The following is a 13,996-nucleotide window of genomic DNA, read 5'->3' on the forward strand; positions in this document are numbered from 1 at the left end:
CTGGCAGCAAAAGCTTGTCTAACACGAGTCCATCGCTTGCCAAGCCTAATACTTGTGGAAGCTTCGAAACTGAAGGAGTTGGTGGAGTTAAACCTGGGCAAGAAGCCGTGTCATCTAGTGTGCAAAAACCCTCCCCCCAGGGCACACTTTCTCTTCAGGAGGGTTACTCATTTTACATCTGGTGTGGAGGCCCTCAGCCTTTTTGAGCCTGTGGGCACCTTTGCAATTCTGATCCAGGGCGGTGGGCAGTCACAAAATGCAAGCCGCAGGACGTAGCGCCAACCACAAAATGTCACGGTATCAGTCTAATAGTACTTCTTCAACATTTCAGGCAGAGACTCTGTTTAACAGGATGCCTTTTATTCTGCACCACCAGTCAGAAGCCCTAATGGGCAGAAGCCCCTCCGAGCCCTGCCCACTTTCTAAAAGTACTTGGCTGGCACCAGAAAAGGTGTTGGTGGGCAGCCCATGGGTGCCACGGTGGGGACCCCTGATCTAGTGGCTTGGAGGCAATGGAGCATTTGCATGAAGCATGACATTTTTGCTCTCCCCCTTTCTCACTGCATCCCAAAATATTCTCTGAAATGCTGCTTCTGTATTTTGGGCTGCAGTGGGAGGCGGAGGCAAGGAAGTCACTCTCTGCAGGCAGAAATCCTTCCCCCATAGAAATTCTCCATGGGATCTGTGGGAATGCCCTGGTTAGGATCCCTCTCTCACTCATGCATGAAGGGAAAGGGCTGTGGCTCAACTGTAGAGCGTCTGCTTTGTGTGCGAAGGGCCCCAGGTTAAATCCCCAGCCTCTACGCCAAAGGAACAGTGAAGGCCTCTACCTGCAACCCCGGAGAGCCGCTGCCAGTCTAAGTAGACGGTACTGACCTTGGTGGAGCAACGGTGTGATTCCGTATACCGCTGAGAGTCATGCGTTCACCTGGAGCTTTCTGCCTCCTACTCCTTGGCTCTGCGTCTTCTCCCACCACCACCATTCACTCCGTTCCCGACTCCCAGGCAACCCTCACAAGTGGGCTTGGGGTGGGCACCAGGGCTGCCTCCGGGAAGGGGTGTGTGGCAAAGATGCCCCGTGCAAGACCCGCTCGGCTCCGTCTGGTTCTTTAGATGCTTGCCAGTGTAAGGAAATGGAGATTTAATGGTGACACTGTTGTTAGATGATAGTCTTCAAAGGAAACTTGTTGAAAGCTGGTAAAATTTGAGCAGGTGGTGAGCAGGAGGAGGAAAAGCCCGTAAGAGCTTTTGGGGCAATGGTGTCTTCGTGAGTACTGAGCATAGCTTAGCATGGTTGGTCAGCATGAAGTCCTGACCAGCCCTGGGAAGTGGGAGTGGTTTGTGCTTCAAGGTTTTGCATTTGTAGATGTAAAGTGATGGAGGATTTGACTTGGTAATGTTGCACTTCCAATGTAATTTCACCTTCCAATATGATGGAGAGGTTTCAGTCTCCTCTGCAGCCAGAAGATTTTGCTCGTGCAAGTTCAAAAACAGAGACTTGTATGAGCTGGGAGGGTGCCAAAGGGCATTGTGCCAGATGACGTCTTTGGCATTAGCTGAGATATTAATCCAAGCAAAGGTTATCCAGAACACTTGTCTTTAAGCTATACTAACATGTATTATCCTAATGTGGTTTTTCTTTTGCTTTCTGGCATGGTATGCAGATGTCTTGCTATTAAGAGACTGCTTCACATATTAATTGTTTGTGTGGATGATTTAAGTTTGTCACCCGGTTCTAATTTTTACTTTGCTCCCAATGGTCTTTGTTTAATGGGAATAAAACCCAATAAAAATGTCAAACGGTATATGAATTTGATTACCAGAGAGAGGAAGAACCTGAACGGAAGAAACATGCGCTTGGCAGCGAATGAGGCAGAAACATCTGAGACCTCATAGTGCTGTTCATATTGTGCGCCGACATAGTTCTTTGTTTTTGGTCTTCTCTTTTGCATGTCCCGTTGGCTGTTGAAGGGATGAGATGGCTTTAAGGGGAGAAAAACATGGTCCCAAAGGGAAAATGTAGTGGGCATGTTGGATTAGGACCGGGAAGACTTGTATCCAAATCTTATGTTCTGCCTTGAAGTTCACCAGGTAGGGCACTTTGTTTCAACCTAACCAGCCCTGACCTTGGGTGGCCCAGACTAGCCCGATCTCATCCGATCTTGGAAGCTCAACTAGTTAGTACTTGGATGGGAGGGCCACCCAGGAAGTCCAGGGTCACCATGCAGAGGCAGGCAGTGGCCGAACCACCTCTGCATGTCTCTTGCCTCGAAAACCCCATGAGGGCTCGCCATAAGTTGGTTGTGACGTGGTGGCACTTTACACACATGCACGCACACACACACACACACACACATACACACACACACCTTAAAGGGATGGTTACAATGAAGGAGATGAAGGGGGAAGCCATATTTTCTACCCTGAGCTCCTTTGAGGAAGGGTAGGATAAACATGGGGGACAGGAAACCTGGACTCACACCTGTTGTGCTTTGGGGGAGGGGTCCTACCTTGACGTCTTTGAGTTCTTAGTGGGGGTTGTGAGGTCAGCAGATGCTGGGATGGCTTTTGGCGGCCATCATGAAAAACACCTTTCTAGAAGGGGACTGTTGGCGATGACATGAGTCTGCTGTGGTCGACTGTGCTGGGAAGCTCCGTGGGGGCCCAGTGTCCCCTGGGCATTGAAAAGTCGCCTATGTTTGTGTGGTGCTGACAATGTGCAGAGGTGGTTGCAGGTGATGTACACCCACTTCTCACATGTAGTTACATCTGCTGCGCATGTGCTTTGAAGGAACTCCCAACGCAAGGGTCTTGGTCACTTCCCTGCCCCCTGAATGACCTTCCCCCTGTTACTACCACGGGGGGGGGGAGGGTTGCTCATCTCGGCTACATTTTCAGTGAACTTTAAGCCCCCCCCCTTCTGAGCTTCACCTGGTCATGGCTGAGATTTGACAACGAAGCCGCCACAGCAAAGGGCAGCATGAGAAGCACGAAGGCAGAGCAAAGGCGACACTCCTTTTCCTGGAATGAGGGTGAATGGCGGGATGTAAGAACTCGGCTTGTGACTTGCTGAAGTGAAGCGACGCCTGACTGTGCTGCAGTCAGACTTGAAGCTCTTTTGGACGGTGTCTTGTACATTTTTGGAATGACTCTTCAACGTTCCCCGTGGCCTTGTGCGGTGCGTGGAGGAGGGTTGTGCTGAATTGGAAGGCATAGAATGGAGAGAGGGAATGAACAACGGACACAGGGCTGAGGGTTGGGAGCCTGAAAGAAAAGCCGGGATCTCGAAATACGGAAACTGTGGAAATGTCAGGATTGTTAACAGGGGTCACCTTGTGTTACTTGGGGCTTTGCATTAAACTCTAACCTGGGGGGCGGTGTATATGTGTCTGTTTTGCTTTGTTTTGAAGGCATTGACATGAAGTGAGAACACCTGATGTGGGAGGAAAAGACATTTATGTCTCAAAGTGCAGAAGGTTGTTCAGATTAATGCATAAAGCATCTCTAAATTTGGTTAATGCAACTTCACAGCAGCTGCCAGTTACATTTAATGAGACCTTCACTTTAAATTGGAGACACACTTTCCTGGAAATGCTTTAGACATTACACTATTGAGGGAGAAGCCAAAACTGGAGTGACATACACGTTTGCACTTTCGCTCTTCCAGAATAATATCCAGAGAGGATAGGTGCAGTCTCCCCCAAACTAAAAAAAATCTCACCCCAAAACACGCTACAATGGGGGCTAACCAGATATTTATAAAGTCTAGGGGGTGGATCCAACCACCCTCCAGGGAGCCTGATCCCCCCCAATAGAAGGCTACTTAGGCTGCAGTGAAGTGGGGGGGGGGATAGAGATAGGATCCAACCCCTGGATTCTAGATGATGAACTGAGACCCACGTGGAGTTCCATGATGACTTTGCCTTCCATCTTGTTGTAGCCTGGTAGTAGCTTCTTTTGATCTGAGTGGTGACAAGTGAGGACGGGGTTGCTTAACCCATTTCCTCCAGCCCAGCTTCTTTGCGCCCGTAAGGGGAAAGGTCTGGGGAGGGACTCTTCTGTCAGTGAGAAAGTAGTTTGGGGGAGGAATTTCAAGCTGGAAAAGAAGCAAAAGAGGAAAGGGTCAAGTGTTTGTGTTTGCCTATGCTGATAACCCCGGGGGAAGATGTCCCCTTGCACTCTTCCCTTTCTTACCCCCTCCCCCCTAGTCACTGCTGCTGGGACTGCTGAGGCTCCCCCCCTCCCACCCACACCATCACCCCTGCCCACTCTGACAGCACGATAACCAGAGCTAACCAACACCAGAGCTAACCAACACCAGAGCTAACCAACACCAGCCGCACCATCTCAGGTTCAAACGCTCGTTCATCTTCTAGCGCTATATATGCCATCAGCCGTGCCCTTCTACTCTCTACATCGGACAAACAGGTCAGTCCCTACACAAAAGAATAAAGGGGCATAAATCTGACATTAAAAACCCACAACACTCAAAAGCCAGTGGGAGAACATTTTAATCTTCCAGGTCATTCCATTGCTGACCTAAGAGTGGCAGCCCCCCCCCAAAAAAAATCAACAACAACAAAACAAAAAAAACTTCAAGAGGAAATTACAATGCAAGATTGCTGAACTTGAGTTAATTCACAAGCGCAGAACAATGCGCCCCCCCCCCCCGCCCCCCAGGGCTGAATAGGCATACAAGGGTTTTTACCTCACTACAGATGCTAATTCCCTGCCCCCAGGCGCCCCCCCCCCTGCTCTAATCAAGCTGACTCCAGTATGCCTGGGACCTCTGGCTCCTTCCCAGCACCCTTCCCACCTTCGGACTGTGATGAAAAAGCCGGCAGGGATCTCCATTCCAACTCCTGTCTGATGAAGGCAGCGTTGACTCTCGAGAGCCTGAAACACCCTGAAACGCTTGTGGGTCTCTGAGGTGCCCCTGGCCTCGAATCTAACTCTTCTCCTGCAGACCGACACGGCTGCCCTCTAAAACTATGGCCATAAAACAGTGTGCCTTGTTGCAATTGATGCTCTTACAATGTGTGCATGCTTTGGCTTTAAGGGCGTTTATGTTAGGCCCTTACAGATAGTAGGCTCTTTCCGGCTTGTTATAGGGAAATCTTACACATTAAGGGGAAAAAGTGGTTGTAAATGCTTGATATGGATTCTGAAACGTTATGTATGGATGTTTGAACAACTTGAAATATTCTAACCTGCAGCTAGGGAAAAAACAATCATGGTAGTTTCCTTCTAGATCACTGGTTCCCAACCAGGGGTCCGCGAGAACTAAATTAAGGTCCGCGAAACAAAGTTATAAACCCATAATAAATTAATATTTTCAATTAAAAGTTCTCTATTATAAAAATATATATTCAAATATTATTCTAAGTTTAATGTTTAACTAACAGTTATGATTAAAGTTTATTTTCAAATTCTCTGCATTTTTATTTTGAACCTTGGGGTCCCTGCACCGAACAAAAAAGTCCTACTGGTCAAAAAAAGGTTGGGAACCACTGTTCTAGATAAATCGGAAGACTTATGTTTATACAAAAACAGCATAGTGACCCTTATGCCATTCTCAAACAATGTATCTTAGCAATAATGAAGTCAGATTTGCATTATGTGCATTTAAAAATGTTGACACGCATTGCAGCAATTTATCTCCTCTTTAGCGAGCTACCACAATTTGACAGAACGTTAAAGTACCATTTATAATTAAGTCAGTAGTCCAAAATATGTCTATTAATTGGTTTGCCCCATTCCTTGGCTGAATGGGGTTTACCTGGAATCTGGACATTCCAGCAGGTGCCCGCTTGGCCTGTTCGCTGGCCTGGATCCCCCCCAGCTTCCTTAAAAAAAAACCCAATTCTGTGGGCCTTCTAGACCCCAGATGTGCCGTCAGTTGTCTGCAGAGGGAACAGGCCCATTCCCACCGTCTTCCGTGGGTTCTATGCAATGAGAGGAATCATGGCTGTGATTGACAAGTGTGGGAAGGAAGGAGCAGCGTTTTGCTTTTCAAACACAACAAGCTGTTTCCTCTCAGCTTGACGGCCTGCAGCAGCAAGATCTTGGCTTCTGAAAGGAGGAAGAAGAAGAAGAGTTGCTTTTTAATATGCCGACTTTCTCAACCGGCTTACAGGGAGACTCAAACCGGCTTACAATCACCCTCTCTTCCCCTCCTCACAACAGACACCCTGTGAGGTAGGTGGGGCTGAGAGAGCTCTTAATAGAACTGTAACATGCCCAAGGTCACCCAGCTGGCTTCATGGGTAGGAGCGTGGAAACAAATCCAGTTCACCAGATTAGCCTCCTCCTCTCATGTGGAGGAGTGGGGAATCAAACCCGGTTCTCCAGATCAGAGTCCATCGCTCCAAACCACCGCTCTTAACCACTACACCATGCTGTGGTGTTCTTCCTGAGAACATAAGAAAGGCCCTGCTGGATCAGATCCAAGCCCATCGAGTCCGGCAGTCTGTTCACACAGTGGCCAACCAGGTGCCTCCAGGAAGCCCACAAGCAAGGCGACTGCAGCAGCAGCATCCTGCCTGTGCTCCACAGCACCTAATAGAATAGGCATGTTCCTCTGATCATGGAGAGAATAGCTACGGTATGCATCATGACTAGTATCCATTTTGATTAGTAGCCATGAATACTCCTCTCCTCCATGAACATGTCCACTCCCCTCTTAAAGCCTTCCAAGTTGGCAGCCATCACCACATCTGGGGCAGGGAATTCCATAGTTTAACTATATGTTGTGTGAAGAATTACTTCCTTTTATCTATTTTGAATCTCTCACTCTCCAGCTTCAGCAGATGACCCCGCGTTCTGGTATTCCTCAGCTCTGTCTTCCCTCTCTGCTCCAGAATCTGTGGCTTGGCTGCTGCATTTTGCCTTGCTGTATCAGGCAGGACCATCCCTGTCTTCGAAGCTGGCTTCGGTGGCTTTGCTTCTCCTCCTGAGAAACACTGAGCTGAGGGCTCTCCTCACGTAACTACACTCAGACCTCGCCACACATCAGGGGTGGAAGCCACTCTCCTCTGTCTGGAAGGATGGATGGATGGATGGACCCTAGATGTAGTCATGGCTCTGCCTCCCAAGGTTGCCATACCAGAACCCCCAAGGAGAGGGATAAGAAAACCCAGGTAGCCAGCATCTCCAAACCACTGGGCAGGATGAGTTCCCCTTGCATCCCTGAGCTGTGCTCCTCTTCACAATATCTAGATAAATGTATGGGGCGTGATGTGCCTGTTCAGTCAGAGGATTGGTTTTTATCTACGGCAGCATTCTCTGGGCGAGGGCAGCTCTACTAGTTTTAGGCAATGATGTTTTCCAGCCCTCCAGCCTTGGGGGGGGGGGAGTTCCTAGGGAATGAAGTTGAGACCTTCTGCGTGCAATTTAAGCGTTCTACCGCTGTCGTTTTTTCAGCCTTGTCCACCCAGAGGGCCGTCCCTCGTGGATTCCCTCCGCTAGATGTAATTTTGCCTCTTCTGTGTTGGAGCTTTTCCCACTGGGTGTGGGATTTTGTGAGTTTCTGCGCACCATGTGGGCAGGGAGGGCCAGCTGCCAGCTGCTGAAGCCGGGGAGGCAGAGACGTGCCAGCTCCAGCCTCGCTTTTTGTCAACTCTGTGATGGCGCAACGGTGGAGGTTTTTTTTATTTTTAAACCGTTATTTGGAATTCAGCGTTTTATCACCTCTATTTTTTATATAACAGGACATATCTGCAGTACAAATATTTGGGGCTTTTGGAAAGTATTCTGTAGGCTCTGCATTAGCCTCCCTGCATCTCTTTGCATCTCTGCTGTCCTTTGCAAGCGAACTGTCTGTCTGGCTCCCGTGCAGTTTGGCAAGTGCTCTTTTTACTGTTCTTGTGCCTCCACCAGGGTTAGTGCAGGTTTGGAGGCTCTGAAGGCGACTTTGGTGTCAGCTGTTAACTCATCATAAACTGAACCCATTTCACAGTTGTGTTGTGTTGGTAAAAATGTGTTGGTAAAAATTGTTGGTTTTTAATGTGCATATTTTTTTCTTAGAAGAATACACAGTACAAAAAAGTGGTCCATTTTCATCCACCTTATTGCACTGCCTTCCCCAAGAACTGGCAAACCTATAGCACAGAAAGGAAAATGGGAGAAAGGAGCTTACGGTGACATCCATCACCTTCCCTCTTCCATTTTACCCTCTCAGCAGTCCTGTGAGGGGTGTTAGCCTGAGAGGGTGGGGCTGGCCCAAGGTCACCCAGCAAACTCCCATGGCGGGGGGGGGGGGCAGTCCTAACCTGGGCTTCCAGATCATAGCCCCGTGTTGGTGAACCTATGGCACATGTGCCGCAGCCAGCACACCGAGCCCTCTCTGTGGGCACGCGCGGACCCGTTGCGTCTGCCCAGGGCTGTGCTGTGTTGCTGTGCTGAGGGTGCTGAGGGCAGTGCTCCTTCTCCCCAAGCCCATGCTCCCCAAGCCTGCGCTGGTGCCCTCCCTCTCCTTGCACCCGGGGCAAGCCCCTCCCTCTCTCTCAGCTGAGCTGCGGCGGCATTTATTTATTTAGGTACTTTATATAGGGTTGCCAGGACCCTCTTTGCCATCAGTGGGATGTTTTGGGGGCGGAGCCTGAGGAGGGCGGGGTTTAGGGAGGGGAGGGACTTCAATGCCATAGAGTCCAATTGCCAAAGCAGGATGCTGCTGCTGCAGTCGCCTTGCTTGTGGGCTTCCTGGAGGCACCTGGTTGGCCACTGTGTGAACAGACTGCCGGACTCGATGGGCTTGGATCTGATCCAGCAGGGCCTTTCTTATGTTCTCAGGAAGAACACCACAGCATGGTGTAGTGGTTAAGAGCGGTGGTTTGGAGCGATGGACTCTGATCTGGAGAACCGGGTTTGATTCCCCACTCCTCCACATGAGTGGCGGAGGCTAGTCTGGTGAACTGGATTTGTTTCCCCACTCCTCCACACGAAGCCAGCTTGGTGACCTTGGACTAGTCACAGCTCCCTCAGCCCCACCCACCTCACAGGGTGTCTGTTGTGGGGAGGGGGAGGGAAGGTGATTGTAAACCAGTTTGATTCTGCCTTACGTGGTAGAGAAAGTCAGCATATTAAAAACCAACTCTTCTTCTTCTTCTAATGGGATTGGAACTGTTGTGGGATGGAGCAGCGCAGGAGTGTGCCTTTATCAGGGAACGGGATGATAGTGTGCTGTGGGGCCCTTTGTATGAATCACCTTGCTTTTTCTGCATTGTCATCTACACCTTTGTAGACCACTTTCTGCATTATGATAATGTCATGCCTTAAACATTCCTGGGTATTGTTTTCCAGTGCTGTGATCCTGGTCCCGCTGCACTCTCTTATTTGATGTCTTGTGCCGTCTGACTGAATTGTTCTTCATGTTTTGTGATTTGCCTTGAGTCTCGGTCAGAAAGGTCAGCTGTATATGAATCAAATAAAAAACAGGAAACCTGCAGAACTGTGGTTATGCAGATTAATACCGAGGATACCCTAGGATGGAAAGCCTGGGGGAAGGAATACGGGGGGGGGGGAGAGGCAGCCTTTCCAGACGGCAGCCCCTCAGGGCCTCCCCTTGGGCTCAGGTCTGGTGGCTGGGCAGGTCTGAGAGCTGATGATAAGAACCAGTGTGGTGAGGTGGTTAGAGTGTTAGCCTGGGAGAGCCAGGTTCGAATCCTTGCTTGACTATAAAAGGCTGCTGGGTGACCTTGGGCCAGTCACAGACTTTATGGGTTGCAGGCAAGGAGAACAATATGAGCTGCTTTGGGGGCCCCATCAGTGAGCTGTCCTCAGCAGTACTCTCAGGGCCTTTGTCCTTGGTAGGGTTGCCGGGTCCCCCTGGCTTCTGTTGGGGGAGGGAGGGGAGGTTTGCCAGATCCATGCTGGGAAACTCCTGGTGATTTGGGGATGGAGTCTGCGGAGGGTCAGGGACCTCAGTGGAGCCCCCCCACCCTCCAAAGCAGCCATTTTCTCCGGGGGGGCAGATCTCTGTGGTCTGGAGATGAGCTGTAATTCTGGGGGGGGGGTGAGATCCCCAGGTCCCACCTGGAGGCTCTGGTATCTTCTAGTCCCTGGGGTGGAGCCCTAGCCCAGGGTTTCCAGCCTAGTGGTCTGGTGTGCTCCTGCCAGTCTGTGTGCCCTGGGGGGTGGCCCACCCCTGGCATAGGAAGTGGGGCTATCGGTACTCAGTTGTGTGTTCCTCATTCAGAGCTTGTGATGGCCCTGTTGCAAATCTGTCTGCCAATTAACTGTTAAAAGCTGCATTCAGATATCGTGTATCAGTTGCATTTTTTAAAACAATCTAATCGTGTTGTGCCAGGGAAAAGATGAATCATTTGGGGAGGCCTTATGAAGATACAGGCATTTCTCATTAATCCGGTAACTCTCCAAAGATCAGAGGTGTTTAAATCTAATGTGTAATATACTGTAACAATTTCAGCACTGGCAGTGTTTATGGAACTGAGCATCTTTTTATGCTAATGTAGATAATTAGCATAGCGTTATTTGCTCCAAGTACAAATTGGACACACCGGAGGAGCGCTGGGTCCCTGTGGAAGGTGCCCTTGGCCCCTGTTCTTGCGAAGCAGGAGCTCAAACCGGTTGAGAAGCACACTGGGTTATCAGAAGGTGGGCCCAGCCTGGTGGAAATGGCAAAACTTACAGCTATTTTAAATCAAAAAGACAATGTTCAATTTATGGGGGAATGGGAGGCTTGGATGAAATATTGTGAATATGAATTAGGACTGGGGAAAATGGAAGAGTACCTTTTAATCTGATCTAGACGACATTGCTAACATAAAGAAACGTAATCAATTATATTGATAGTATAATGTGATTGAAACCTAATTGAGATATAAGAATAATTAAGATCAGACATTATCACGATGGGATAGAATACTTTATTAAGAGGCGGACGGAGGTGATGGGGAAGTCAATAAATTTTCCTTTATTTTTTAGCACTTAAACAATTATAACATTACCTATGATTTAGTTTTTAATATTACGTATATTGTTGTTTGTTAACATGGAAAATTTATATTATAAAAACCAATAAAATTTTCAAAAAGATCAGAAGGTGGGCCCAGGAATGGGTGTCTGCGTCTGTCCTCCCCGTTCCTTTCTTGGCGGCACCGATGGAAGAGTGGTGTACTTTCCCCCAGAGGCAGGTTTCAGGTTGTCTAAGGTGGGCCCTCGCTGTTGCCCCTATGCAGTCCTTGCAGCGGGTTCGTGCACATGCGACCCCTTCTCCGCCCCCGCCCCCCTCTCTCTCAGACCCTTGTCAATTATTTAGGTCCTCTGTGACGAACAAAGAGACCCCCTTGGAGAGCGGCTCAGAGGCAGGGAGTGGGCGGAGCTAAGGAAGCCCCCCGCCCCCCCCGCTCGGTCCGGAAGGAAAGGACGGAGCGGGATTCTGGTTTTGGCCCCCTGGGCGTTGAGTCGCCGGCCCTTTGGGCACCGGAGGGGTTCCAGGTTTGCCTCAGCTGGCGCAAAAGGACTGCTGTGGCGTGACGGGCAGAGAGCGGGAGGAAAGGGGACCCTTCCTCAGGTCACTGGAGGGGACGAGGAGGCCCTGGGAAGGAGACATTCCAGGCACAGGGGGTTGTGGGGGGGATGACGGCCACAGAAGCGGCAGGGTCGACCTGTAGTGAGACCCGGAAGAGAGATCTGAGGAGAAATCGCCATACTTCTGTGTTTCTCCGGGGAGGAGGGATTGTCTGGTCTCCAACTTCCCTGTAAGAAGTCCTGGAAACTGAACTGAACTTGTGAACTGAAACGGAGAAGTGTACTTCTGCGCCATCGAAGCCGCCGAAGATCTACGCCTTCTCTGCAGGGAAACTTATAAAGTCAGCTCTGGAACTCTATGCTCTTCCTCACAAAAGGTTTTCCCTCCAAAACCATCCCTTGTACAGGGTTTAATGAATCTCTGTTTCTTGTTTGTTAACTTGAAATAAGCCTCTGGTGCCTCATTTCTTCTGAGGTAAAACAAGTAAAGGGAAAAATTAAAACTCCATGTAAACATCCTGGCAAACAAGCAGAGTCTCCCCCCCCTCTCTCTCCCTCCCCCCCCCCAGCATGCACACGGGGATGGGGGAGTGGGGGATCCCGACGGCCTCCTTTCCCACACTGAGGGGGTGTTGTGCTGCACCACTTCTGACTGCACGTGGGGGCCGGGGGATGCGTGACGGGGCAGTCTTCCCTTCCATCTGATCAGCATCACTCCACGGGGAACCGCAAGAACCGACTTTTACCCTGACGCGCTGGCTTGAATGCAGGGAGCTCGGTGGCCCTGCAGCAGCCAGCAGCCGCCCACCCGCCGCCTGCCTGCCTCCCCTTCGGAGGTGTCTTAGCCCCTTAGAAAGCAGGAAGGGCCAGAAGTTGAAGGGCCAATGTATTGTTTTATTTGTTTATTTATTATATTGAATTTGTTGCCCTGGTGTCTATCCTGACTGAGGCTGGGGCTCAGAGTGGCTCTGAATGAACAAGATAGCTGTTAAGGCTCAAATGACCGATGGTTTCTATGTTGGAAATGAGTTTTGCGCTTCCGTTAGGTTCATATTGCCGGGACAAGCTGTAATTCCGTATACATCCTTCTGTCTCCTCCAGTGAATCCTTGCTTTGCTGCTCTGTCCACTCTCTTTCCCTTCCCTGAGGCTGGCAACGGTTGTTTACTACTGGTCATGAACACATATAATTATGGAGAATTCATTTCCTGGTGTCTGTTTTGGGGGGCAAATACAGTGTTTGGTTCAGTTACATCTCAGTTTCCAGGGCTGCCGTTACATCAGTGTGAGCCACTGAAATGTCTGCGTAGTAAACAAGTGTCATTATCCATACCAAATCCAAGCAATATGATTGACTGTCAATACTTTGGAAAGGCAATCTCCTGTGTAATTTTGCTGGCTGGAAAATGTCTCAGTTACATTAATGTGCTGAGTCAGCGCCCCTTTCCTTGATTTCTAAGCCAGACAGCCAGACCCCAGAATAATGGACAATATCAAAGGTTAATATAAGTTTTAAAGGGTATTCATGAGAATAGGTTTTTCAGTCCGTTATTTGGTTAGCTAATGTCCAAATTGGTAACCCTACTTGATATTAGAAATTGCACATAAAGTGTTGTAACTACATCTCATCCAATTTAAGTGGTTGTAACTACATTTCATTCAGTGAAGTTAAGATCTGTGGGTTTTCTTCTTCTTTCAGGTACAGGAGTCAGAGCTGTTAGATCTCACTGTTGTCAAAGATGCCAGATGTGGGAAGTATGCCAGGGCTCCAAAGGTAGGCATATATTTCATTTACATTCCAGATGTTATGGTGATACGTTGAGTAAAGGTTTTAATGGAATGAAGAAACAATCAAAAACTTCCTGCAGACATTGTGACATTTGCTTTGCTTCCATTACAGAAGAGGTTTTTTTAAAATCTAATTGTAACTTAGTCATGAAAAATGTATGGATTTTTAAAGTGTCCTTTTACAGGCTGAAACGCAGTAGAGTTAGCCATCTGATCCTCTATTCAAATAAAGTTCCCTCCACGGGGATAATTGGATGGCCGGGCAGAAGGGTCTGGACCTGTGCTTTTAGATAAGCAAGTTGTCTTGGTGAAGAGGAGCCTTCTCCCCTTAGCCCCCACCTGCAGTCAGAAGTAGGATAGTCCAAGCACCGCTTGGCCTTTTCGGCGAGAGCCAAACTGCCTGATATGTTTGGCCATGACTTGGGTGGGAGTTACCCTGACCCAATTCGCTTTCCCTGCAGACACGCAGTAGTTGTGGGGGACTTCCTTACCTGATTTGAATTGGGAATGCGGTGCGGGAGGAGGAGTGATTCTAGCCTTCCCCCCCACCCAGCAGAAGCAGCGGGGAGGGGTGCTTTTGGCCCCCCTTGTGGGACTGCCCGTGCCCTGAGTGTTTCTGCCGGTCAGCTGAAAAATCCCCAGTTGTCTGTGTATCTTCACCTTTCCTTGAGACGTGGCACCTCCCCTGCTTTCAGTGGCCCTTAAAGGCACTCTGAGGG

General features: G+C 49.3%; 1 long non-coding RNA gene across 1 annotated transcript in view; it reads left to right on the forward strand.

Annotated features, from left to right (window-relative positions):
- The window catches only part of LOC130483641 (uncharacterized), a 127,622-nt gene extending 114,378 nt beyond the window's left edge, over positions 1–13,244 (forward strand). The window contains exon 3 of the long non-coding RNA XR_008933666.1: positions 13,189–13,244. This is a non-coding gene — a long non-coding RNA (uncharacterized LOC130483641). The remainder of the gene's footprint in view (positions 1–13,188) is intronic.
- Positions 13,245–13,996: the final 752 nt, after the last annotated feature.

The sequence above is a fragment of the Euleptes europaea genome, chromosome 10, assembly GCF_029931775.1.
Source record: "Euleptes europaea isolate rEulEur1 chromosome 10, rEulEur1.hap1, whole genome shotgun sequence".
NCBI classification, from domain to species: Eukaryota; Metazoa; Chordata; class Lepidosauria; order Squamata; family Sphaerodactylidae; genus Euleptes; species Euleptes europaea.